We start from the raw sequence: 25,428 nt of genomic DNA, 5'->3' as shown, positions 1-25,428 counted from the left end.
TACTATCGTTAGCTAAGCAGGTAAGTGGATTAAAAGTTTTAGACAGGATTATTAATAAAAATGAGAAAGAGTGTCGGAGACTAATTACAACCCTGGATATTTTGTTTTTGTTTCTCAGACTTGAATTTATTCAATACAGCTTGTATTGAACGGTCCGAAAGGTAATTTATAATCCAACGAAGGAGTGATGCGTTTAAACTGAAGCTACTTTCTACAAAACGTAAGGATTTGTTCCACTGTTCGGTAAGTAAAACTGTCACATCACCAATCGGGGTTTCGCTTCAAAAGATGGTCATTAAGAAGCCTTAGATCTTCGAGCTAGATCTTGTGGTGATGGTTAAACAGAAGCCGTTTCCATGAATATGGAAAGAATGGACGTAAGTGCGATTGGTTGATAATTTGAGGGGGAGGAGGATTTGACTTTTTTGGTTATCGGCCCTACAAATGCCGTTTTCTATCTACTCGGAGCGAGACCTAAGAAAAATAATAGATTATAGAAAAGCTTAGCTTACGTATCACCAGCGTTGAAGAACAATATAGGAAATGTCATATAACACTTTAATTTTTTTAATTTCAAGCACCCAATTATACTAGGTAACCATTTTTTTTTTTCATAATATCTTGTTATTTGTCAGGTCGTGAATGTATGAACACTGCTTCAATGTTAGTTTCATCAATACCAAAATTGGGAAATTTTTCTTTTTCTGATATACGGTTATGTTGCGTTCTGCACCTGAATTCAAAAACTCTCATCAAAAAATCAGAATTGCCAGACTTAGTGCAAGGAATCTTTCTATTCAAATGACAGCGTCAGGGGCAAATTATAGACATCATTTGTTTTAATCATTGAAACCAATTATTGGAATTTTTTTGGTAGGTTGTTTATAGCTATCTATGAAAAAATTCTAATTGATATTCACTGACAGAAATCTGTCATCGGAATTTTGTGAATTCGGAACACAAATCAGTGCAACGATTCGTTTCACTTTTGTACATGGAAGTATCAGCTGTTTAGGAAAAAAGGAAAAAAAAAATACATTTTTAACGACAAATAAATCTGCACTAAAACTTTTTTTCCCTTGTGTGATTTCTGATTGATCAGTATACATATACGAGCAATTTGTATTTTTAATCAAAGGAAACACCATCAAATATCGATTCAAAATTTTTTCCGGATTGATTTCAATGATAGCGGCTGACTAAGCAGATGAGTTGTCATCCAAGCTGATAACGAGTTGATAATCCAGATGTTCAAGTCTTTATTTGAAATTTTCTATTAAATATAAAAATGTACAGTGTTTGATGCTTGATCACAATGAAACTTTTTATCGGATCAGTTTTAAATTAAATTTAAATTTTTCACGGACAGATTTTTGTCACCTTAATTTTTTCAGTTTTAAGGAATAAAAAAAAAATGTAATATGATGGTTAAACAAAAATATATTTAAAAATGTCCAAAAACCATTGTTTTTGGTTGAAATTTGAAATTGAGTGTTTAATACCTATTGCCTGTGTAGATATTTATTCAAAAAATCATTATTTTTACGAATTTGATAAAAAAAATTCTATCAGCATTAGAATTTGTTTTCTTTGAGTTTTTTAAAAGTTTATTCTTAACATTTTTTAAATTTACTAACTGTTGATTTGACCATGGAATTTTAAAAGATTTTCTTTTATTTTCTTTTTTGGGTAAGAATCGTTAAGCCCAACCTGTAAAATTTCAATAAGTTTATAATGACAAGCCAGAAAAATATGCACCTAGTCAAATGAAAACAAAAAAGAGGATGGGATGTGACCCACATATTAAACTTCCCTTTTTTTGTTATGGAATATTGACAACAATATGTAAAAAAATTGGTTTAAAGCCAATGCCTGAAAGTTTTGAAAAGATGTTTGAGTCGAAATTGAATTGTTTTTTTGTTTTTATTTTTATCAAAAAACTGTCAATTTGTTTTTATCAACATTTTACCAGATGTTAAAAACGTTATTTTTCGTTGCACAAAATTGTTTTGGAGATAAAATCATTCACGATAATTGGATTTTTTCCAGAAATATATTTCATTGATATCACGTTACAATATATAAAATTCAATTCAAGTCTCTAGCATCCTTGGTTCGTTAGATATTTAGAGTTAACCAAAATGTTCACCTTTTTTAAACTGCTATGGTAAAAAAACCGTAGTACCCGTGGCATGATGGTAAGTGCGTTGGACTGTCATGCAAGGGGTCTTGGGTTCAATCCCTGCCTGTGCCACCTTAATTTAAAAAAAATTAACTTTCGCGGGTACTGCCTCTTGCGAGGAATTGACAAATCCTTCAAGAGTAATTCTTGTCATGAAAAAGTGCTTTCTCAAACTAGCCGTTCGGATTCGGCATAAAATTGTAGGTCCCCTCCATTCCTGACAACATTACTCGCACACAGGAATGGTTGAGAGTTGTAAGTCACTAGGCCCTGGTTCACAACGGACTGTTGCGCCACCCCAATTGAATTGAATGGTAAAAAAACCACCCACGCAATTTAGTTGAGAGCCATTTCTGCTTTTTATCTGTATAACAAAATTTATTTGCAATCGATATCTCTTCTGGTTCTTGAGCTGTGGACAACAAAAAAACGTCGCGAACGTACGGACGTACATCAAACACACGCACGCACAGACATCTTTCTAAAAATCTTTTATCTCGACTCTAGAGACCTTGAAACGTCGAGAAATATCAAAATTTTCAATTTGACAAATCGGACCCATTATAATAACTTCTTATGGGAAGTTAAAAATGTCCCAAAAATAGCAAAAGTGACACATTTTTAAGACTAATAGCTAATTGGAAAACATAATAAACGTTTCTTACTTATTGATATAAAGGCTTTGAATCTCTTTGCAATTTGAAGTAAAAAGAGTTTCTGAAACATGTAATTTGTGAATGCCACACAAACGTTTCTTCACAACTTATTTGTTTACCTCATTGTGTTTTAATTTAATTTTTTTATAGAAATTATGTACTTTAATGCACCTTTATTCTTAAATTCCAGAAAGAAACATTTTTTTCTCTTCAATTTTTAAGATTTCTTGACTCCTTTAAGATCAAAATACGAGTAAGCAGACTGTTAGCGATATAAATAATAGACTCCCACAAATTGAATTTAAAAAACCGATTAAAAAAAGCCCGACATTTCTTTATATCGGATCCACTCTCATTTATCTGATTTTTGAGTTATTGTAGCGTTCTTTGGATTCAAAGAAAAGAAAAGTATATTTTATTTTTGGAAAAAAGCTACGTTAAAAAAAATTTCTTATATTTCTAAGTGAAATGCACCAAAAATCCTCTAAACTATTGTGTTTTAGCTTTTTAATGTATCACATTTAGACAACAATTTGAATCATGGAATAATTCCATAAGTAGGGAGTCATTTAAATTAAACAGTCAGACCATACCTTACTTAACAACAGTGTTCTAAAATAATTTGGTAAGTAAAGTTGTCACTTAAGCAATTGAAATGTGTTAATCTAAGGTTAATAGACACATTACTTTATTTAAATTTTGTAAGCCTCCCTAACAAAATATTAAAAAACATTTTTAAGCGGTGAGGAAAAACTCATCTTAGTGTGTGACCCCCGCCCCCTCTGATTTAAAGTCTGGATCCGCCCTTGGAAAGAGAGATAGATAATTCAATTTATTAACATTTAATTAGTACCCGTGGCATGATGGTTAGTGCGATGGACTGTCATTAGCGAGCAAAAGTGTAGTGAAGTACCTCGGTATCTGGTTAGATCCGTATTTATATTTCGACAGACATATAAATTCTGCTCTGACCAGGGCCAGACGAGCCTTCGCTCTGACGAAACGGCTGTTTTTTAGTAGTCGGCTTGACCCCAGAGTGAAGGTAATTTGCTACATGGCCCTCATACGGCCAATGATCGTTTATGGTTGTCCTGTGTGGTTCAACGTTGCCCCTTCCCAGATGGAGAAGTTCCGGGTGTTCGAGCGGCACTGTTTACGACGCTGTATCGAACAGCTGAGACTTCTTATGTGCATTACTTTTCCAACGAGGTCCTATACAACGGGGCTCGAATCAACAGAATTGACAATTTCGTGATAAAACTCATTCGAGGTCACATTGCAAGAGCTTTGTCTTCGACCAACAATTTAATTTTCTATCCGAACGACGAGTATTTTGAAAGTGCACTCTTGAGCGGGTTCATTCCACCAGAGGCATTCCTCTTTTTAGACAAATGAGGTCTGATACAAGATAGATTGGCAGTTCCGTTAATCTACCACGTCAGACGAAGAACCGTGGATAGGCGACTCCTGCACAATCGGGACGTCATGGCACAAGGCGGAGCAGAGCTCCTTCGGTTCAGTAGGGCTGTGTCCGAACGGGACCGAACTGATAGGGTGAAGCAGGAGAACCAGTTTTGGTGGCTTCAATCGGCACTTGATATTGGGTAGTCGGGATGGGGTTTTAAGCCTTGGCCGGCTTACATACTTGTTTAATAGTATTAGGGTTTAGTTTTAAGTAGAATAGGCATGGTGGCTCGAAAAAAAAGTACAAAAAAAAAAAATATAAAAAAAAACATTAAAAAAAATAAAAAAAAAATTAAAAAAAGACAACAAAATATGAAAACACAAAAATGTTAGATAGTTAGATTTGCTGCTGTGGTTGTTCTAGTTTTAAGTAGTTTGTAGGTAGAATAGGTAGTTTAAGTTAGCTTTAAGTTTTATATTAAGGACCTTATTTTAAGTAGTTTTTAAGTAAAAATAAAAAAGGACCTTGGTATTAGTTTTTTCTCATAATTTTCTAATAAATACAAAATAAATAAAATTTAAATTGAAGTTAAATAGATCTTAGGGCCGAAATGCATTAGTATTAAGTGTTATAGTTTAACTTAGAGTGTCCGTATGGGACCATTAAGTTAGTTGTAAGTTATGGATAACTAGGCTAGTTTTATGAATTTTTGTCTAGCTTTAAGATAGGTTTAAGATTGAATTAATAAAAATGAATTAAAAAAAAAAAGTGCGATGGACTGTCATGCAAAAGGTCTTGGGTTCGATCCCTGCCCATACCACCTAACTTTTTTCACTGGTACTGACTCTTGCGAGAAATTGACAAATTCTCCAAGAGTAATTCTTGTCATGAAAAATGCTTTTTCAAATTAACTGTTCGGATTCGGCTTAAAACTGTAGGTCCCTTTCATCCCTAACAACAGTACTCCCACACAGGAATGGTTGAGAGTTGTCAGTCACTAGGCCCTAGTTCTTAAACGGGATGTTGCACCACCCAATTTATTTATTTATTTAAACATTTAACAAGAATAATTGAGTAAAATCGTTAAAGCTTGGTTATGCCGTCTGTCGAAAGAATTAAAATATGATTGGGTAATTAAAATAAGATCATATTCATATAAGGAATTTGAAATGTGCAATTGATTAGACTTAGTACGAAGGCCACCAGCATTTTGATAGCAAACGTTGATTAAAGATAACTCTTAAATTTATTGAATTATCGGGCTTTTGGTTTGATCGTTTCTTGCAAAATTACTAAACAATCTCAATTCAGCAGTCTTAGGCAAATTAAAGGGATTCAAATGAAGATTGTAAAATTGTGATTGAAATCCAATTTTAAAATTAACAAACTTATTGTAAACTTAGACAAATGTAACCATTTATTACAAGCAAGAACACCAATGTCTGCATAAGAATTATTTTTGTGATCTATACCAACAACTCGCATTCGGATTTGTTTTTGCTTTAATTAATGATTGAATTATGATTGACAGTATCAGCACCGAAGTAAAATCATTACTAGTTATTTCACTATTTGTAGAGCCCAAAACGATTTGAAAGGTTAATTTATCACATTAAATTGTTTACAAATATTGAGAAATATAACATAAATAATAACAAACTTGGGCAGATACATAGTTAAAATCGAAATTCGTATCCGGAGTTTATATTAAAAACTAAATTCAAAACGTATTTTTAAAATCATTCAAACTCAAGATTTCTCAAAACTTCATATAATGAGAAGACAAAGATTTGTACTTTGCAAAATCACCATACAATTAATTGTTAAGAACTAAGTTAGCCATAAAAACACCGCTTTTGATTGCCTTTGAAATTTCTAAAAAGTCATATTTTAAGAAACTGATGCCATTGAAAAATTATTATAGGTGAAACTCAAATTGAGGATAAATTAATTCTTTAAAAAAGTATCTATTTATTTGTCTGTGGGAAAGAAAAACAAATACATAATTTTGCCAAACACTGTTATTTATGTATGTTTTAGATAATACTGCTGAAATATACGAACTGAGTTATTTTCTTTTTATTTGTTTTTGTCTAGTAATTTCCTTTGCGCCTTTACCAACAAATGCTTCTAGAAAAATGTTACAAAACTTATGTACTTCAGTTTTAATTAGGTGTACCTGTAACATGAAATAACCTTAATCCAACAATAGCATGATTTTATTCGCACAACACTCCACCGTACCACACACTCCACTTCAAAGGTCCTTTTTTTCAATATTTTATTTTTGAGAAACGATTTATTATTATATCACACATAAAATCACAATTTGTCACCATTTAACACACGATAACATAAAAATTCACAGGGATTTTCATTTCATTCGAATTCGAACTTTGTATCTCCAAAAAACGATGGTGATGATGGGAATTTTGTACACTGCCTTAGCTAATACCAGAGGGTTGCTATCCTTCCTTGGTTATCTTTAGCGTTGCTATCTAATCGGATGTGGAACTCACTTAAATTGTATTTTGTAAATCACTTGGCTAACAACTGCAAATTTACTCCCCAAAAGCGACGCAGTTAGTAAATTTTAACTTCTACGACGACGAGGACTGAGAACTGAGAACCGAGGACGCCCGGCGAAGCGGCAATGATGATAATAGTAGCAATCGTTGGATTATTGATCAAATAACGTAGAGGGTTTTTTCTTTCAAATCGTTTATTTTTTGTATCTCGTAGGCAGGTATATGTTTTTTTTTTGTTTGACTAGACTGAAACGTAGGATAGGATAGGACTTTCTATTGGGCTTGAAAAATATAGATACTAGGATATTTTTAGTCGAGGAATCGCGTCGTCGTCAGTCGTTGGGATCGGGAGCGGTAGAGTTCGAATATACCGCATTGACTGACAGTAATAAGAACTAGGAACAACAACTGCGTTTAGAGAGTGAGTGAACTTTTTATTCATAGCTCACTTGATTGTGTCAGATGCAGCTGGAGTTGGAGTGAACGTTTTGGAACAGTGGTCACGAACCACGACGTACAGGAGTATAGATATATTAGAACATACCACCAATGCTACCGTCGTCGTCGTTGCCACTCACTTGCACCCTTAGTGTAGGGGCGGTAAGCGCGACGGTATACCTACAAGATGCGGTAGAGCACGGTGAACCCTTCCAAATGAATTTTACCCATAGTTTAAATAATTATGTATTATGTGTGAGGTATATTTTCTTATTGGAATTATTGGTGGTGTTTTAACTTTTTTTTACCCATATACATAGCTTAGGTAAACAAAACTGTAAAAATGTCCTTTTTCTAAAAGAATTAAGGAAGTAATATACAAAAATGTATAAACACAAGTGGCGATAACAATTGAGAGTTGTTATATTGTATTTAAATTGATTATACGAACGGTAACTACCCTGTACGTACAAAAACTGGGGATAATTCGGGAACATTGACTAGTATGGAACTTAAATTACGTAGTTCCTTAATTTTTTCGACATTTTTAAACAGGTATCAGGAATTCAAATTGTTTTAAGAACACGTTTTCGAGAAATGTTGAAATGTTGAAATTTTGTAATTGGTTCTAAAATTTTATGTTTATTTATACTTTTCCAAGAATTTCATAATTCCTGCACTATAATATTTGTTGTTTTATTTTATTTTAACTGCTTTGAGGACTTGTACTTCTTTGTTTTAACTTAGAAGGATTTCCTGGAATATTTGTCTATTTATTAAAAACAACTAAATTCTAGCTTAACTTTGAAAATATCACTCTAGGGTCAAACAAGTTCATGTATTTGACATTAAAATATTCGAATTACTTAAATATCTAATTAAGAAGAGAACATTATGATAATAATTAGTCCGAAAATTTGAAACACGTATACAATTGGTTGAATTCCTCATGTTTCTATGGGGAATATTAAAGTTTAGTGGAAGATCGTAGGGAATAACCCTCTGCAAAAATCTCAGCAAACTTTTTGCACCAATTCTAGTCTGGATTTATGACAGTCATAATTAGGTGAGCAGACCAGATTATGCCGCATTCTAGAATTGGTCGAACAAATGGTAAAAAAGGCCATTTATAGCAAAAGGATCAGAAAATTGTTTTAATTCCAATCCAGGGTATTAATTCCAATAGTGGGTTTTTAATTGGCGTGGGTAGATTTTGGCGCCTCGTGGTGGCCATTTTGTTTGGGTGACATCTGTCAGATCTTTTTTTTTTTATTCAGCTGTATATGCCAAAACATCATGGCAAGTTACACTATTGAACAGCACGTTCAAATGATAAAACTTTATTATCAAAATGATTGTTCGTCAACGCAATTGCGCATATGGCGCCCATTTTACGCTCACTGTCGACTCTTCAACGTTTGGTGGCCAAATTTGAAACGACCGGTTCAGTAAACAATCATCCACCACCCGAACGTTCAAGGAACGCAAGATCGATCAATAACATCGCCGCGGTCCGTTATAGTGTGCAGCAGAACCCGAAGAAGTGATTTTCTCGCCATGCAAATGCAAAAGATCTCGGCCTCGTAGACTTCAACTTGGCGAATTTTGCGTTGGCACTTGGGCATACATTCGTACAAGATCCAACTGACCCAGGACAACGCCGTTTGTTCGCTGACTAGGCTTCAAATCGTTTGGAAGAGAACCCCAAATTTGACCGGAAAATCATATTAATTGAAGAGGCGCATTTTTAGATGAATGGCTGTTTAAGAAGAAGCAAAATTGACGTATATGGGACAACACCAATCCACGCGAGGTTCAACAAATGATACCGTTTGGTGTGGATTTTGGCGTAATTGGTTCAAGGTAATTGAAAACGAGGTTAGTGAGGCTGCCTCCGTCAACAGCAAGCGCTACATAATGATGTAACTAGTTTTGTATGACCTAAATTGAACCATATGGACTTAGACGACATGTGGTTCCAGCAGGACGACGCTACGTGCCACACAGCAAACGCCACGAAATCTACACACAACATCTACCCGCCATTATTGAAAAATCCTGTAGAATTTATGTGTTTGTAGAATTAAAGTTTTCCACCAAATAGCTCACCATTTAAATATCAACTTACTTACTTTCTTAAGGTGACGCTACAGTCTAAGGTGGACCGGGGCCTCATCCAACTTGCGTCTCCAGCCAGCTGGGTTTCTAGCGAGCTTTATTCAGTTTCGCCTACCAAGTTGGTTGAGGTCCTAAGTCCCGTACAGTTCTCATCTATCTTGGGCATTGTCGAGGCCTCAGCACCATAGATTTGATTTAAGATGCTCGAAAGAGGACTTTACTACTCAATTGAATTCTAAATTGAAAGAACTCGTGATTTGCAAGAGTTATACTTCGTTTGGTTTCAGCACTGGTGTCGTTGTCTGAATTTATAAGGGTGCCTTGGTAGACAGATTTCTTAAATCAATGTTCTTTTTTGATGACATATACTTGGTCTTGTTCTCATTGATCACTAAATCCATCTTTTCGCTTCCGTCACAATGTTTAAAAACGCTCCTCTATCATCACGCTTTGATCTTCCAATTATGTCAATATTATCGGCATATCCCTGTTATTGGATGGAGCTTTGGAAGATTGTGCCTCTATTATTGACGGTTGAGTTTTGCACAATTCTTTCCAGAACGATGTTGAAGAAGTCGAATGACAGTGCATCGCGTTATCTAAAACCTTTTTTGACATCAAAAGCATCAGTGAGATCTTTTTCGAGCTTGATTTATCAACTACACGAAGTAATGATACCCTTCCAAACAAATGGTTAAAAGCTTCAGAAATTACAGAAATATTTCTCGTAAAACACATAGTTTTTCAATCGTATCAATGTTAAAAAGCAGGCAGTTACGAAAACATACCAATTAAAAAACATGTTAAGTTCATATAACAATTCTTCACAATCTGGAATACTTGAAACAGATCAGGAAAATTGTAACATCATCGGTATAAATGAAGTTCTCAGAGTGCTTCAACACACACGTATAACTAAGTAAAATAAAGATATTAGGGCCTAAATGACTACCTTGTGGAATTCAAGAGTTTATTTTGATTCGCAAGCATTAAAATGTACTCATTATTATCCATTGAATCAATAAGATTGAATTATTTTACGAAATATTCACTAAGGTCCATATTTTTTAATTTAAAAATTAAAACTCGTCGTGAGAGTTTGTTGAAATCAGTAAAAATACAGTCTAGCAGTTTTTGGCTTTTAAATGAAACAATATACGATATCCTGGTAGTTCCATTAAGAAATTAACAGTAGAACGTCGTTTTGGAAACCTTGTGATTTGGAGTGATCATAGATTTAACGTAAGAACTTAGTGATTCACAAATAAAAGAATCGAAGAATTTGAGAATTACAGATAACAGGTCTGTAAATTCTAATTACTAATTTTGTTTGTTTATTATAAGCTCACACTAAAAAAGATATTACTACCCACGTTAAAAGGACGTGTCGGTGCCCATTGGTTTTGAATTTCTGAATATTGCAATGACTGGGAAAGACAGAGCATGGTAAGGCATTCCAAATTCGAGTAGTACGGCTAAAGAACGAATCTCTGTATTTTACAGTACTACCGAAGTTGGGATCGAGGGTATACTGATAAGCAGTATTTTCTAGAAGCGAGAACTGTTTAAGGAAAGGCATGCAGCTGGCTTTTTCTCTAGAGCATACACCGCCCGATAAAATAACGGTAAAAAAGGGTGAGACAAGAAACTTTACGATGATGTTCAAGTGACGTAAATGATCCAATAGTGGTATTATGACCAATCAACCAAAATACTCTACGTTCAATACTGTCCAAGGGGCTTACGTAAATTGCAGTAGCACCAGGCCAGAGATGGGAGTTATACTCAAGCTTTAGGCGTATATAGATTACAGCCAGATCATAGGGGGAAAGAAACTTCTTGCATCAGCTTAAAAATTCAAACGCCGCTTTAATGATATAAGACAGCGTTGGGTTTTTGAAGCATTTAATTTCTCGCGGTATTTTATTCCCATTGTACAATGCTGTTTAGGTTACAATTTAATGAGCTTGTCATATTTTGTCGTTGGAGTTTAACATCCGAGGAAGAGGTATGTAAGTCTAAATATTTTATTATAAGTTACAGACAGAAGATTCTGGATAAAAATGAGAAAGTGTGTTGGAGATAGAACAGAACCCTGGGGCATACCAGCATTTATTTTGTGGTTTTAAGACTTGCATCATCTAATACTTCTTGTATTGAATGAGCCGAAGAGTAATTGCAAAATCAGGGAGGGAAGAATTCATAAATACCGAAAGCACCCATTTGGGATAAGTGGGTCTGATGCCAACCCCAATAAATATCAAGTGCAATAATATTACTTTTTCCAAAACGATGTAAGTTTTCCACTCGTCCGCGTCGGTAAGAAAGCTGTACGATCGGTCAATATGAAGATTTCGATCTTCGAGATATTTCTTGAGCTGATAATTAAACAGCGTTTCCATGACCTTGGAAAGAAGGAACGTAAGTGTGATCTTTTTTGAGGATATCCGGACTAGCGAATTTATGTATGTTGAAATCTTGTGGGACTCTTGCAACAGTACGGGTTCTGTACTTTACTGAAAAATGAAAATTTGCTTACTTTAATTTTATTTACAAAATCCAAAGAAAAACATGACTTTGCGTAAACACAAAAATACAAAAAAAGGTAGTTTAAAAATGTTCATCTATGATTCTTCTTCTATAGATCAACGCCTTGGTGGTATATTTTTTAATCATCAACCAATCTTCTCCAATAAGTTACCTATTGTTTCATTGTCGCTTAAATAGCTTTTTCGAAAAAACTGTCTCCTTAGCACCTTTAATATTGGACATACACCGAAGAAGTGGATAGTGTTTTCGTTCACTCCCATATTGCATTAGGAGCAAATATTAACCAAATCGTTTCTGTGTGACATACGATTTAGGTTAAGAAGTTCACCTTTTACTTTAAAAATAGTTCCAATAGTTTTTCTTGAAAAATCGAGCCTAAAGTAATTATGTTCATTTAGATTATAGTTAAGTTTCGAATAAATGTCCCTTTTCATATATGTGCTCGCCTTATCTATGAATGTGTTCCTTTCGTTTTAATCGATCGATGAAACCTCGTGCAGTGATTTTTTCATCTGGAGACCAGTACATCCATTCAGTTCTCGAATAATACCACAATTTGGAGCAAGATCAATCCAATCCTTGTAGAGTCCAGTTTTTCGACGCTTTGCACTTCTCAACATAATATTTGGCAATCGGTTTCGTTCCATATTAATCACCTGTATCAAATAGTCTGCGCTCACCTTCAATGTTGATACAAAGAGTGTCAAAAGCCCTGTTTTTAAATGATACATGTACTTAGGCCTACTTAGAGGGAGGAAAAATACGAAAGCCTCAGAACTGTGCTCCATAAAACATAACTTCTTTTGCAGTTGCGTTAAAAACTTCATATTTGGTGTTTGTTGATATGTTGTTATTATTGAAAATTTTCTTCCGTTCTAGCAGCATCAGCCTTGGCTTTGAGGTGTTTGTCCATATTCAAATTAAACGTGAGAGTCATTCCCAAATAAACGTAATCCTTGACTACTTTCAATACTACTCCATCATATCTCCAGTTTTCTCCTCTTGCGGTCCGACCTGCACCATTTTGAAATACCACTATCTTGGATTTTGCAGAATTTACTTCCAGTCCACATTTTTTACAACAATCAAATAGCCTATTGATCCTAAGCTGCAGTGAAGCTGGAGACTCTGCCAAAATGACAATGGCATCAGCATACACACATAATTGCTTTTATTTTTAAGCTTTCAAACTCCACTCTACAAGGAAGCCAATAAACCAAGTCATCAAGAAATAACGCAAATAACAATGGTCTGAGATTGCATCCTTGACGTAGTCCTCGATTTATTTGGATCTCTTTTGATTTGCCACATCTATTATGAACGCTATAGCTTTCGTTTGATTGTATTTTTTTTCCAGTGCTTTAACAAACTTGGATGACACACCTTAGTTGTAAAGTTTCTAGAACAGCGTTTTTCTGTCAACTATATCAAATGCAGCTTTCAAGTCAACGAAAAAGGTATAAAGTTTAGCTTTACGATTGAGTTTGCTTCGTATTATACATCCAAGAATAAAAATGTTATCGGCTGTAGAATACCTTTTCCGAAACCCTGACTGATACTCAGTTAACAAGCCTTCTATTTCGTAATGAAGTGAAAATATACAAACTTGCATTAAGAAATGATGTTCCCCTATAGTTTGCTGAGTCGATTGGGTCCCTTTTTTTAAGCATTGGCCAAATAATAGCCTCATCGAAGCAATCGGGATGTACAGCAAAACTAATGATGATATTAAGTGCTTGCGCCAGGTTTTACTTAAATTCGGTGGAAGTACATTTGAAGAACTCTGCGGAAATCCCGTCTGTGCCAGCTGCTTTGCAATCTTTAAGTGACTCTAGTACCCTTTTCACTTCCAAAACCGTTATCTGCTCATCAAGAATATCATTTTCGGTATGTGGTGTCTCATAACTCCATATAAGTTATTGCGACTTTTGGGATTTATTTTGTTAGCGAAGTTTTTACGAATCAGAAATTAGTCAATGATACATTTCTATGAATTTGTATTTAAAATATTTGAGAATTTCGAAAATTTGCCTTTTTTGTGAATGTTCTAATTTACTTTGCACAAATGTGCCGAAGGGATCCCCTTAAATAAAAAAAATTAGGTGGCGCAATAGTCCGTTGAGAACTAGGGTCTAGTGACTTACAACTTTCAACCATTCTTGTGTGCGAGTACTGTTGTCAGGAATGGAGGTGGTCTACAGTTTTAAAGCGAATCCGAACGGCCAATTTAAGAAAGCACTTTTCATGACAAAAATTACTCATGGAGAATTTGTCATTTCCTCGCAACAGCCAGTACCCGTGAAAGAAACTTTAGATGGCATAGGCAGGGATAACAGTTACAGTTACAACGTCCTCATTTTCAAATAAGCAAGGTCAAATTACTTCAGTACAAATATCGCATCGAACAGTAACATATTAAGAATGAATAGGTTCTTAAACAATAATTCTGGGATTTCCTAAGCCCTTTTGTTACATTGCTGTTCATTAAAGTAGCCACCGAGGTAAAAAAGGGCCGCACCATTACGATGCCTGTTAAGGACCCAATATAGTTGTTGGTTAAACATATAGTTTTCATTTCTGATAGTTTTTGAATACTATCTATAGTTTTCCGAAATAACAAAAGATTTACATATATTAACTACAGAATATTGTGAAAAGTGAAAACGTTTATTCTCCAATCCTAAATTTCCGAAACAGCAAAACTTTGTTTATATTGCTGCTGATCGACCGGCCTCAGTTTTTGTTTTGACTGAACTTAAAAAAGCCTTAAGATCTTATTCTTCAAACAAACAAAATTCAGTTTTATTTGTGGAATGCCTAATTGCAAAGATCGATGAAGAATCGACAAACCTTAGAACTCGTCAACACTGTGAGCTGGAGGAGCAGTATTTATGTACATCTGTTTTTGAGGGAGGCACATGGTTTCGATATTTCACATCACAAACTTGTTCCAACACCTAAAATTTGTCCACCAATTTCAATATTGCGGGCCTAGAGGGTACTTCACGGAAAACCAAAAGTTACAAAAGTTTCACCATTTTTGTAGTGAATTTTGAAGATTTATTCTTAGCATTTTTTAAAGTGAGTTTTTAACTTAAACAATCATTAGACTCTTTATTTTATTTGCTTTTCATGGACTAAGTGAATTCCATTGGCAAGAAACTACGATATCTACAAAAGTAAACACTTATTTTTGTACTTGGGAATTATAAATGTTAGATATTCTTTAGATATCAAAATGTAATTCTAAGACATTTCTTTTTCTTTGATTATTTCGTCATGACATGATGCCTAATTCACAAACTGAAAAATTAAAAGATTTGCACTTGTTATCTTTCTTGTTCAAAGCTTGTATAAAAGTCGTATCAAAAGGCAATTAAAACTTCTTATAATAAACGTTCTTATCTGATTTATGACAATTAGATAAAAGAGAAATTTTAAATTAGATTTTAAGGAAAGAAGAAATGAAAGATAAAAGACGAACGAAGATATCTCACTTAGAAAATAAAATTATCAAATCTAATTTAACAAAACCAAAAATGTACGTATACAGAAAACAAGTCAACAGGACTTTGTTTTCCTTAAGTGCTGAATTTTTGTGTTGAGTTCTAAATTCAACATTTTTATTTTTTTAATCGAAATTTTATTTATTTGTTTCATAGAATTCTCATATCTTACACCACCACGCACATGAATATCAAAAAACAACCCTTAATTGTTTGGACGTGGAGTGTGCCATCTTAACGCCAGGTGCAATAGATATTCCCTGTCTTCATCGTCCTCGTCGTCGTCGTCTGTTTCTTTATGGTTCAATGAGTTGGTATCATGATTATTTTTATTAGTTCCTCTTCCTATATGTCCTGTCCATGTCCCAGGTAGGATGAATTGGGTATATTTTTGAGTGAGTTATGTTTTCGTTTTCTTCCTTTATGGAAAGGATACATACTACAATTCTGAATTGTTACATGTGTACTCTTGGTTAAGATAATTGTTCATTAGTCAGTAACTTCCTTATTTCTATATTCATAATACTTAATTTGATACATCCCAATTCATCCAGCCGTACCCATCCGTTGCGTCACTTGACTAATTATTTAAAAAAATGTGTTTGGCAAAATGCTGAAGAAGTCTTCTTAAAAAAAAAACAGATATCCAAGAAAAACCAGGAACAAAAATTAAACGCATGACTTATGGATTACACTTAAGTGGTTTGAAGTTTGAAATTTCAAGTGGTTTTAAGGATTGAAGATATTTGATTTTTGTCGGGAATAGTGTGAGAACTATCAACAATTTACAGATCTTGAGCATCTTAGTGCCTTTTATTCTTTATTGTTTGACTCAAACTCAGAGGCGGAGTTGTGGTAAAGAAGTGTTACTACTACAAAGGCCGCGTACTTAAGTCAGTAGTATTCACTTTTCAAAATTTAAAATGCTTTTACTCTTTTGATATTACAGGGTCCGGCAAAAAGATCTTCCATATTTTAAAAGGCAGTGACAAATAAATAAACAATTTAAAAGACAAATTTTGTTGAATTTTTTAAATTAAATACTATGCCATTTCATTAAATAAAATAATTACTTAGTTTTAAACATTAATATTGTATCCATAAATAGCTTTAAATATAAACATTATGACATTATTTAAATGCTTGCCTCGGCTTAATGGCTCTTCGAATAGATCCGGCTGAATTTCAGAATTGGCATGTGTTATGTTCACCTTTAGGGTATCGGTCAATTGTGGCTTATTTGCATAGACCTGCGACTTCAAGAAACCCCACAAAAAAAAGTCTAGCGGGGTTAAAACGCTTCACCTTGGTGGCCAATTCACATCGCAACTGCGAGAAATAAACTTACCTTCAAATCGTTCATGCAACATGGCGTTTGCTGTGTGGCACATAGCGCCGTCCTGCTGGGAAAATGCACCTTTTCACTAAAGATGATTTTTCGGCCAAAATTTAGTTCCTCTTTCAAACGAATCAAAGCCCAGTCAGTGAACAAGCGGCGTTGTCTAAGGTCATGAACTTTGAGCTAATGATTCAGTTGGATCTTGTACGGGAGTAGTCCTAAGTCCTGACGCAAAATTCGCCAAGTTGAATTCTGCGAAAGGCCGAGTTCTTGTACACGGCGAGGAATAGACTGGCTTGGGTTCTGTTGTACACTTTTACGGACCGTTGTTATAACGGTTGTTGGCTGATTGTTTACTGAACCGGTCGTCTCAAATTTGGCCACCAAACGTTGAAGAGTCGACTGTCAGTGTGAGGGGCCCCCACGTCTACCGTAAAATGGGCACAATGCGTGCAACGTTTACGTTAACGAACACTCATTTTGATAACAAAGTTTTATCATTTGAACGTGCAGTTCAGTCGTGTAACTTGTCATGATCATTTGGCATAAGCAACTGAATAATAAACAAAAGATTTGACAGATGTCACCAAAACAAAATGGCCGCCATGGGGCGCCAAAATTTACCCGCCCCAATTGAAAAATCTTTTAGTAAAGATGTAATAATATTTTAAACAAATACAATACAATCAGAAAATTCGATTTTATTAACTAAAGATTTAGAATTGCTTTTCTAGAGAGAAATTGTATTTCTTTGGCACTATCCTATACACTCCTAAGAGAGGAGTGAATATTAGACATTAAATTCGAACAAAAATTGCGACAAAGTTAAAATTCAAAGTCTTCGTAGCGCTTAATCTGTTAATAATTAAAAATGTAATTAAATTTAAATGTTAAAACTGCCGAAAAGTTGATTTTTTAAAAAATGATCTAAGAATAAAATAACAGAGTCTTAACTTCAATTCATTTTAACTTTATATTCAACCCCTCCAAGAAACCATTTGTGAAAGAGGTTTCATCCATTAAAGCTAGTTAGTTACAAACTAAGAATAGAAAACTACCTTTTTAAAGGGCTTTCCAGTTTTATTAGGAGTAGCCAGTTGTATTGGGCACCTGTCACTTTGACGTTTTCATCTTTAGACATTTGTAAAGTTTTGGTATCCTGTGTCCAAGATGACCATAGAGAATTCACGCTGCTCCATAAATGTTGGAAACAATTTAACCGAACCTTTCGATTCCAATCAAGGCCTTTTGGTGCGATTTCTGTAACATCGTCCTTGAAATAACAGTGCAGAGCTCCCACATCAACACTCGAGGCACTTTCTTTCAAAATTTTGACCAATTATTAGCATATGCTGATAACATAAATGGAAGAACTCAGAGTGATGTCAATGGGGCTTTCGTGTCTATAGAGGTAGAGGCGGCAAAAATGGGTTTACCGGTTAATGAGGGCAAAACAAAGTGCATGTTGTCGTAAGGAAAGGACTTACAACACCGACGTCTCGGTTAAAAAGTCACCATCAACAGACGTAATTTTGAGGTAGTTAGGGACTTTGTTTACCTACGAGTAGGTTCCGCTATGAACGCAGAAAACAACACTAGCGCTGAGATCAAACACAGAATTACTCTTGCTTACCGCTATTTCCTTGGGCAAAGAAAGCAATTGATTAGTAAAGCCATCTCTTGACCTACCAAAGTGTTGCTATATAAGGCCCTCACCATCCCCGTCCTGCTATACGTTGCAGAAGCATGGACTATGAGAAAAGTGAATGAAAGCACCTTGGGTCGTTTCGAGAAAAAAGTTCTTCCTGTGATCTACTGTCCTTGACGCATCAAAGGGGAGTGGAGGGGAAGATGGAACGACGAGCTGTACGAGCTATACAGACTAAAATGGCTGGGTCACGTAGAGCGCATGGGCACCAAGGCTCCGACCCAGAAAATCTTCGAATCTACACCACCAGGACAGCGCAGTAAACGAAGACCGCAGATCAGATGGCGCGCACAAGTGGAAAGTGACCTCACAGAACTTGGAGAGCGAAACTAGAGACATCTAGCTAGGGACCGAGCTAGATCGAATTATTAAATTTTACTATTCAAATGTTAAAATTTTACAAGTACGGTCTGGATTCGATTCCCTTTCGATTTTTAGATTTAGGAATTCCTCAAAATACATTTCATCGTATTTTGAATAAAGATTAAGGTCTTAATATTTCTGAAGTTTGGTTTACACAAGAATTCAAGCCAGTCGATCATCAGCAACGTCGTTTCTATTTTCATCAACAAATTGTCTTCAGTGATAAATCGCATTTTTATTATTACGTTAATAAGCAGAATTGTAGCACAGCACCCAAAAATTTTTGATGAAAAGCGTCTTCATTTTTTTACTATGTGTAACTGTTTTGTAAGGGCTTTGAACATTTCTTATTCGATATCGAGTTATTGCTTAGTGGATTTTCGGCTGCAGATTCTTTGCGATTTTTAGTTTCCAAATATCGGTTGGGAAAGACTGGTATCAAATGATAGTTTCTAAATATGTCTTGAATGTTTTTGAATGAACGTTTTTTTTTTTTTAGAAAAGTGAAGATGTTTGGTGCTTTTAAAAATCATTTTAAATGCTTTGTCCCTTTCTTTAAATATAAATTAGAAGCTGCAACTTTTCATGAATCAAGTACATTCAACATAAAACTGAAAGTTTCTTTCATTTAAGTGTAAATAATACGGTTTTAAGACAATTCCCTCTTATCGGATTAAAATCACACCGAAATCACCTGAAAATCGCAAAAATCGAAATGTAGAACAAGGGAATTCACATTGTTTTGAGTTCGATGAAACCGATCGTGTTATTCCAATAAGAGGTGTTAAGATCTTGCGATTTGATAACCTATTTTATTTTTATTTACCACCTAGTAAGAGATAAGGTCTATAAGAATGTTGAATGATGGAATCCGTTATAGAACAAAAGTTATCTGGGACCACAAAAGAAGAAATTGGTATTTCAAATTTCATGAACCTTATTTGGGATGCCTGCGGCTTGGCAGATCGGCTAGTTGGTGATTGCCTAAAACTTGGTTGAGGCCAGCGATGCAACTTTCTTGTCATGTTGAAGTTCTTGCTTTACCTCCTTGTGGGGGCCCAGGCCACGATTTGTGTATCCCCATATACATAAGTTAGCTAAATTGGAAGGGTGAAGTTTCCTGAAAAGGGTTACGGAGATTAGCACTCTTCGTAACTGAACTCCATCCTGCTATGAAAACCAAAACTTTTACCTCGGGTAATTAATGATAACTCGTTGACGACTTTTTGCTATTGTACCCGGACATTTTGATTGGTTTCTGGAATGGGAGGACGCAAAATGCCAGATTCCTCCAGTTAGAGAGAGAATTTAGACTGTAAAGGGTAGATATCTTAGGCTTGAGCGAAGTGCGATGGTTGGGATCGGGCAAATACAAGCCACCGATACGTAACACTGTACTGCTCTACTCTGGTCACGATACAGGAAACGCTCGAGCTTATAGCTAGCTTTCAGAGTAGAGTACGACCCGTCACCATCATACAGTGTTACGCACCGACGGAGCTCGCATCTGATGAAGAGAAAAAATGCTTTTATAGTCAACTAGGATCCGCCTACAACAAGCCTACCCGCGGAGATATTATTTTGGTTATGGAAGAACTCAATGCTAAGTTTAGCAGTAACAACAATGGGCTAAGGCAATGATAATGGTGAGAGTTGACTTCTGCAACGCCAATAGTCTTGTGATTGGTGGCACTATGTTTTAACACAAACTTTGTCATAAAATTAGCTGGGTGACGACCGACGGACAGGCAAACGTCTTCCATCCAAATTGACCACTTCACGATTAGTCGAAGCTTTAGAAGCAGTCTTTTGGATGTACGAAACAGAAGAGGCGCCGATATGGAACTTGCCCGTAACCACCACTTAATGATAGCTACTCTAAGATTGCGTACAGCTACAGTTCGAAGATCCAACGGAACAACACGAGCCCCAAATTCAACATCGCCAGACTAAAGGATCCCACGACCCGTCAACAATTTAGGGACCACCTGTCACACGAAATGAGAACAATCAGCAGCTCAGTACGTGACGACATCGAACACCATTGGAAAAATGTTTTCATTTCAGATGTTGACAGAATAGTCGGTCGGAAAAGAAGAAGGAACAACACGTGTCTTTCAGAAAAATCTTTGGCAAGGATCAATGAACGCAAACAGTTAAGGGCTAAGAATAAGCTGACCGGTACACACAGCTCAAAGTAGCACCTTGTGAATGAAGAAGACGGCACTGTGATAAGTTCGGTGGATGAGCAAGTCAGAAGGTGGAAAGAACACTTTTTCTCGTTTTAAAACCCAGTTTTTACAAACAAAGTGCACCGCACCTCCCAGTAAAGATGAGATCGTTAAGAACAACAAAGCGGAAGGACTTGATAGAATTCCCGCAAAGGTTTTACAAGCAGCGCCAACACCATCAAGCGAACTGCTTCATCCGCTCATATAAGAAGCCTGGGCCACCGAAAGCTTCCCGGGTGAGTGGTCAAGCTTCCAAAAAAAGGATATCTAACAAAGTGTGAAAAGAGGTATTTGCGATCCACCTTAAATTGTAGCAAAAGCCATACTGGAACGCATCAGAGAACACCTTGAGGCCACACTCGATGCCAAAAAAGCAGCATTTCGCGCTGAATCCTCCTGTATTGATCATATCAACACGTTGCGGATCATTATTGAACAGTGGTATCGATTACCACTGCACCTGCTGTTCATCGACTTCGAGAAGGCCTTTGATATCGTTAACAGGGAGTATATCTGGCATCCTAGAAAAACTAATTGCTATTATTAAAGCAAAATACGATGGATCCAAGTGTCACATTCTGCAAGATGGTAGGTTGTCAGACATTTTTAAAATCCGAAGCGGAGTCAGACAGGGCTGTATTCTGTCTCCAATATTGTTTTTTTGGTGATAAGCGATGTACCTCAAGCAGCTTTGTTAGGTGACGGATGGATCCAATGGACTTTGACATTCTATTTAACACACTTGGATTACGCGGACGATGTTTGCTTACTCTCTCATAGGATCATGAATCTCCATCAAATGATAACAAGTGTGGAGAGAGAAGCAAGAGTTGTGGGGCTGAAAATTAATTCCGGCAAAACAAAAATCATCAGCCTCGGAACCCGACCATCCTCTGAAATAAATATTTCCTCGCAACCGGTGGAAAAAGTGGAGAGTTCTCAATACTTTGGAAGCATCGTTTCCTTGAAGGCGGAGCCGAACAAGACGTCATCTCCGCATCGGTAAAGAAAAAGCGGCGTTCGGTATGCTGTCAAAAATTTGGAGGAATAACTCTATCAGCTTAAGAACAAATCTACGACTGTCTTGCACAAAAGTCGAATCTGTGCTTCTTTATGGGTGCAGCACTTGGAAGGTTACTTCAGCCATTACAAGAAAGCTGCAAACCTTCGTAAAGATGTCTTTGTAACATCCTAAGGATTTTCTGGCCAAACCGTAATCAAATGAGGTCCTTCGAAGAAGGACAGGCCAGCATTGCAGGCCAAGCAAAGCAGAGAAATCCACTCACACATGATGGAAGAAGAGCTGGATGACCGAGAAGGATGGCGCAGGACAGTCGAGGTGGAATCAGCGTCACTAGGCAAGAGTTGGAGGGAGCTGAAACATATCTCCGCAAACCGTACACGTTGTACGAGTACCTTAAAATGTACCATTAACAAAGAAATTTTAAGTATTGCAATTGGTTCCAATTTATTTGTTGTTAAGTTTTTCAAAGAAAGTTTTTTTCAAAAAAATGTTTGAAAAAATCAAACTGGTCTTATAATTATTTCAGTGAGTGTATGATTTATTTCTTCTAAACCAATTCAAAGGATGTTATCATTAACTACCCTGAAACACAAGAAACGAATTGTGAATTTATTTACTTTGCCTTTTACCCACCTAAAAAAATGATACAACAAATTTATTTATATTAGAAAATTCACGATAATTGTCAATTCGTGTCTCATTTTACTTTGACACTTTATTGTCAATTACACTTTTAACTACGCAATTACGTGCGAAAAACTAATATCCTGAAGTCCTTCGTAGTTTTCATAAAAGCCAACGTGTACTTCTTCAATACGTCAATAAAGCAATTAACAAATTACCGGTATAAATGTCACTTTATTTATACCTTCAGAAATATCAACACTTTTAAATTTAAAATTGTATGACTTAAGTATAACAGAAACTGACGTTTCTTTCCATGATTTATTATGACAAAGTTTAAATTTGAATTACGTTCATTGCGATAAAATTGTATTGAATTTTCCATCCCGAGTCGATCAATATTTAATTTTTTAGCACTGACAAAAATATCCTGTACAATTTGCCCCAATTAGCAAATAGAACAACTTTATTAAACTCTCACTTTTATGGTCATATGTTAGAAGACCTAAAAGAAACAAACTAATTACTTCTACAACACAATTCATTCACATTGTTCCAAAACCCAAAGTATTGATTTGAATTTATATTTTCTGCGAATTCCTCCTCCGATTACCCAATGAGCGAATTTATTTGATTTTGTACGAGGGAGTCCTTCCCGGCTTCACCGAGAAATCACAAAGAAAAATCATTAAATTGACCTGATTTTGTAATTTTATTATTTCGGGGTTGAGGTTTTCGCTCAAACCACCTCTAAATTGGGTTTATTATGGCATAATTAACTTTATTGTTTTAATAACTTCTTAAATATTGCTTAATTTACTAATGTTTAGACTTAGAGTTTGTATGATACTCACATTTAATTATATTAAAAATAAATTTTCACTATCCATAGCTTCAATGTTTTATTAAAACATAAATTGAAACTATATTTCATAGAGAAGGCAACTTTTTCTTATTTTTATCTTTTATAAATGTTAAAGGCAAAACTGTGATAAATTGAGCAAGTTCGTGAATGTTTCGGTTTACTTTAATGGTAGATTTTATTTATTTATTATAACTGAATACAAATTATTATTAATTTTTAAAATAAATCTTAGATGTTATAGGATAGAAAGTTCTATTATCAAATATAAGGATGATGTCCTGTAACTTGTTGTCCTTTCGTTGTTATTTTTCTAGTTTCCTTGACTACCGATATGAAGAGGGTTGAAATGCGCTTGTTCTAGGTTGGGACAGGCGCAGGGCATATTATTTGTTTAATATGTAACTACATTTTAAAAGAATAACTTTACTTTCTTTTGACATGAAACAATCTTTTTTGGAAACATTTCTCAAAGATAAATCTCAAAATTAAAATTGATTTAAGAAAATAAATATAAACTTAAACAATTTTATAAGATTTTAATGAAAGGGTTGGTAATTATTGAAAAATTAAAAATGGCAATGATGTTATGGGGTTGTGGTTTGTGTAGAAGATGTTTTATTTTATTCGTGTTCTTTTCGAATACAAAAATTCTTGTATCTTGGACACGAACCAAAAAATCTTCTTCGGATAATCGGATAATCGGATAAACGGAGATTTGATTTCAGAACCAAAAAGAAAAACAAATTTAAATTAATTGAAGATGGAACTGACATACAGATGGCAATATATATTTTTTTTAAAACAAAAGTTTTATTAATTGCAGAACGTGTTTATACCATGAAGAAAGATGTTTTTGGTCTCTAGAAAGATTTTTTGAAAAATTCTATTAATAGTTGTTTTTACTTACTTAAGGTGGCGCTACAGTCCGGGGCAGACTTGGAACTCAACCAACAACCGACTCCAGCCAGCTCGGTCCCTAGCTAGCTGTTTTCAGTTTCGGACGCCAAGTTAGTTGAGGTCCTCTCCTACCTGGGTGCGCCACCTGTGTCGCGGTCTTCCTCTACTCCGCCGCCCCTCGGGATTGGATTTGAAGACCTTCCGGGCTGGAGCGTTGATGTCCATTCGCTCTACATGACCTAGCCATCTAAGCCGTTGGACTTTAATTCTGCTAACCAGGTCAGTGTCGCTGTACAGCCCGTACAGTTCGGCGTTATATCTTCTCCTCCATTCTCCATCTATGCGTACGGCACCAAAAATCACCCGAAGAAGTTTTCTCTCGAAGCATCCTAAGACGCTCTCATCTTTCTTTGACAGGGTTCAGGCCTCAGCGCCATAAATGAGAACCGCGATGATGAGTGTCTTATATAGATGGTGATTTTAGATGTTTGAGAGAGGACTTTACTTCTCAATTAGCTTCTAAGTCCAAAGAAGCAGCGATTTGCAAGAGTTATTCTTCGTTTGATTTCAGTGCTGGTGTCGTTGTCTGCCAAAACTAGACATTGCTCGGTAGAGCTCTTCCCTATAGATGCTGTCATACGCGGCTTTAAAATCGATAAATAGATGGTGGTTATCGATTTGAAGCTCCTGGGTTTTTTCCAAGATCTGCCGTAGTGTGAATATTAATTTGTTTGACTTAAGTTTAGATATAGCTATCTTCACTTCGTCAAGGTCGGGTAGGCAGAATTGTTGATCTGCGTCGCCGAGGTTGAGTGGTTCTATCTCCCTTACAGCGGAATTCGGTTCGTCATCGCCGTTATATAATTTGGAGAAGTGATCTTTCCATATTCTCAGCATCGACTGCGGTTCTACCACGATGTTCCCCTGATCGTCTTTACAGGCTTCGGATCGTGGCTGGTACACTTGGGAGGTTTTTTTTAACCTTTTGGTAAAA

General features: G+C 35.5%; 1 protein-coding gene across 1 annotated transcript in view; it reads right to left on the bottom strand.

The window, feature by feature from the left end:
- The window catches only part of LOC129939626 (DNA-binding protein RFX2), a 91,123-nt gene extending 67,329 nt beyond the window's left edge, over positions 1-23,794 (bottom strand). Inside the window, exon 1 of the mRNA XM_056047713.1 lies at positions 23,527-23,794. The gene's annotated coding sequence lies outside the window, so the exon portion shown is untranslated. The remainder of the gene's footprint in view (positions 1-23,526) is intronic.
- Positions 23,795-25,428: the final 1,634 nt, after the last annotated feature.

The sequence above is a fragment of the Eupeodes corollae genome, chromosome 1 (assembly GCF_945859685.1).
Source record: "Eupeodes corollae chromosome 1, idEupCoro1.1, whole genome shotgun sequence".
Taxonomy (NCBI): domain Eukaryota; kingdom Metazoa; phylum Arthropoda; class Insecta; order Diptera; family Syrphidae; genus Eupeodes; species Eupeodes corollae.
Note: the sequence above shows the minus strand (reverse complement) of the source record. Positions and strands in the feature narration are given on the sequence as shown.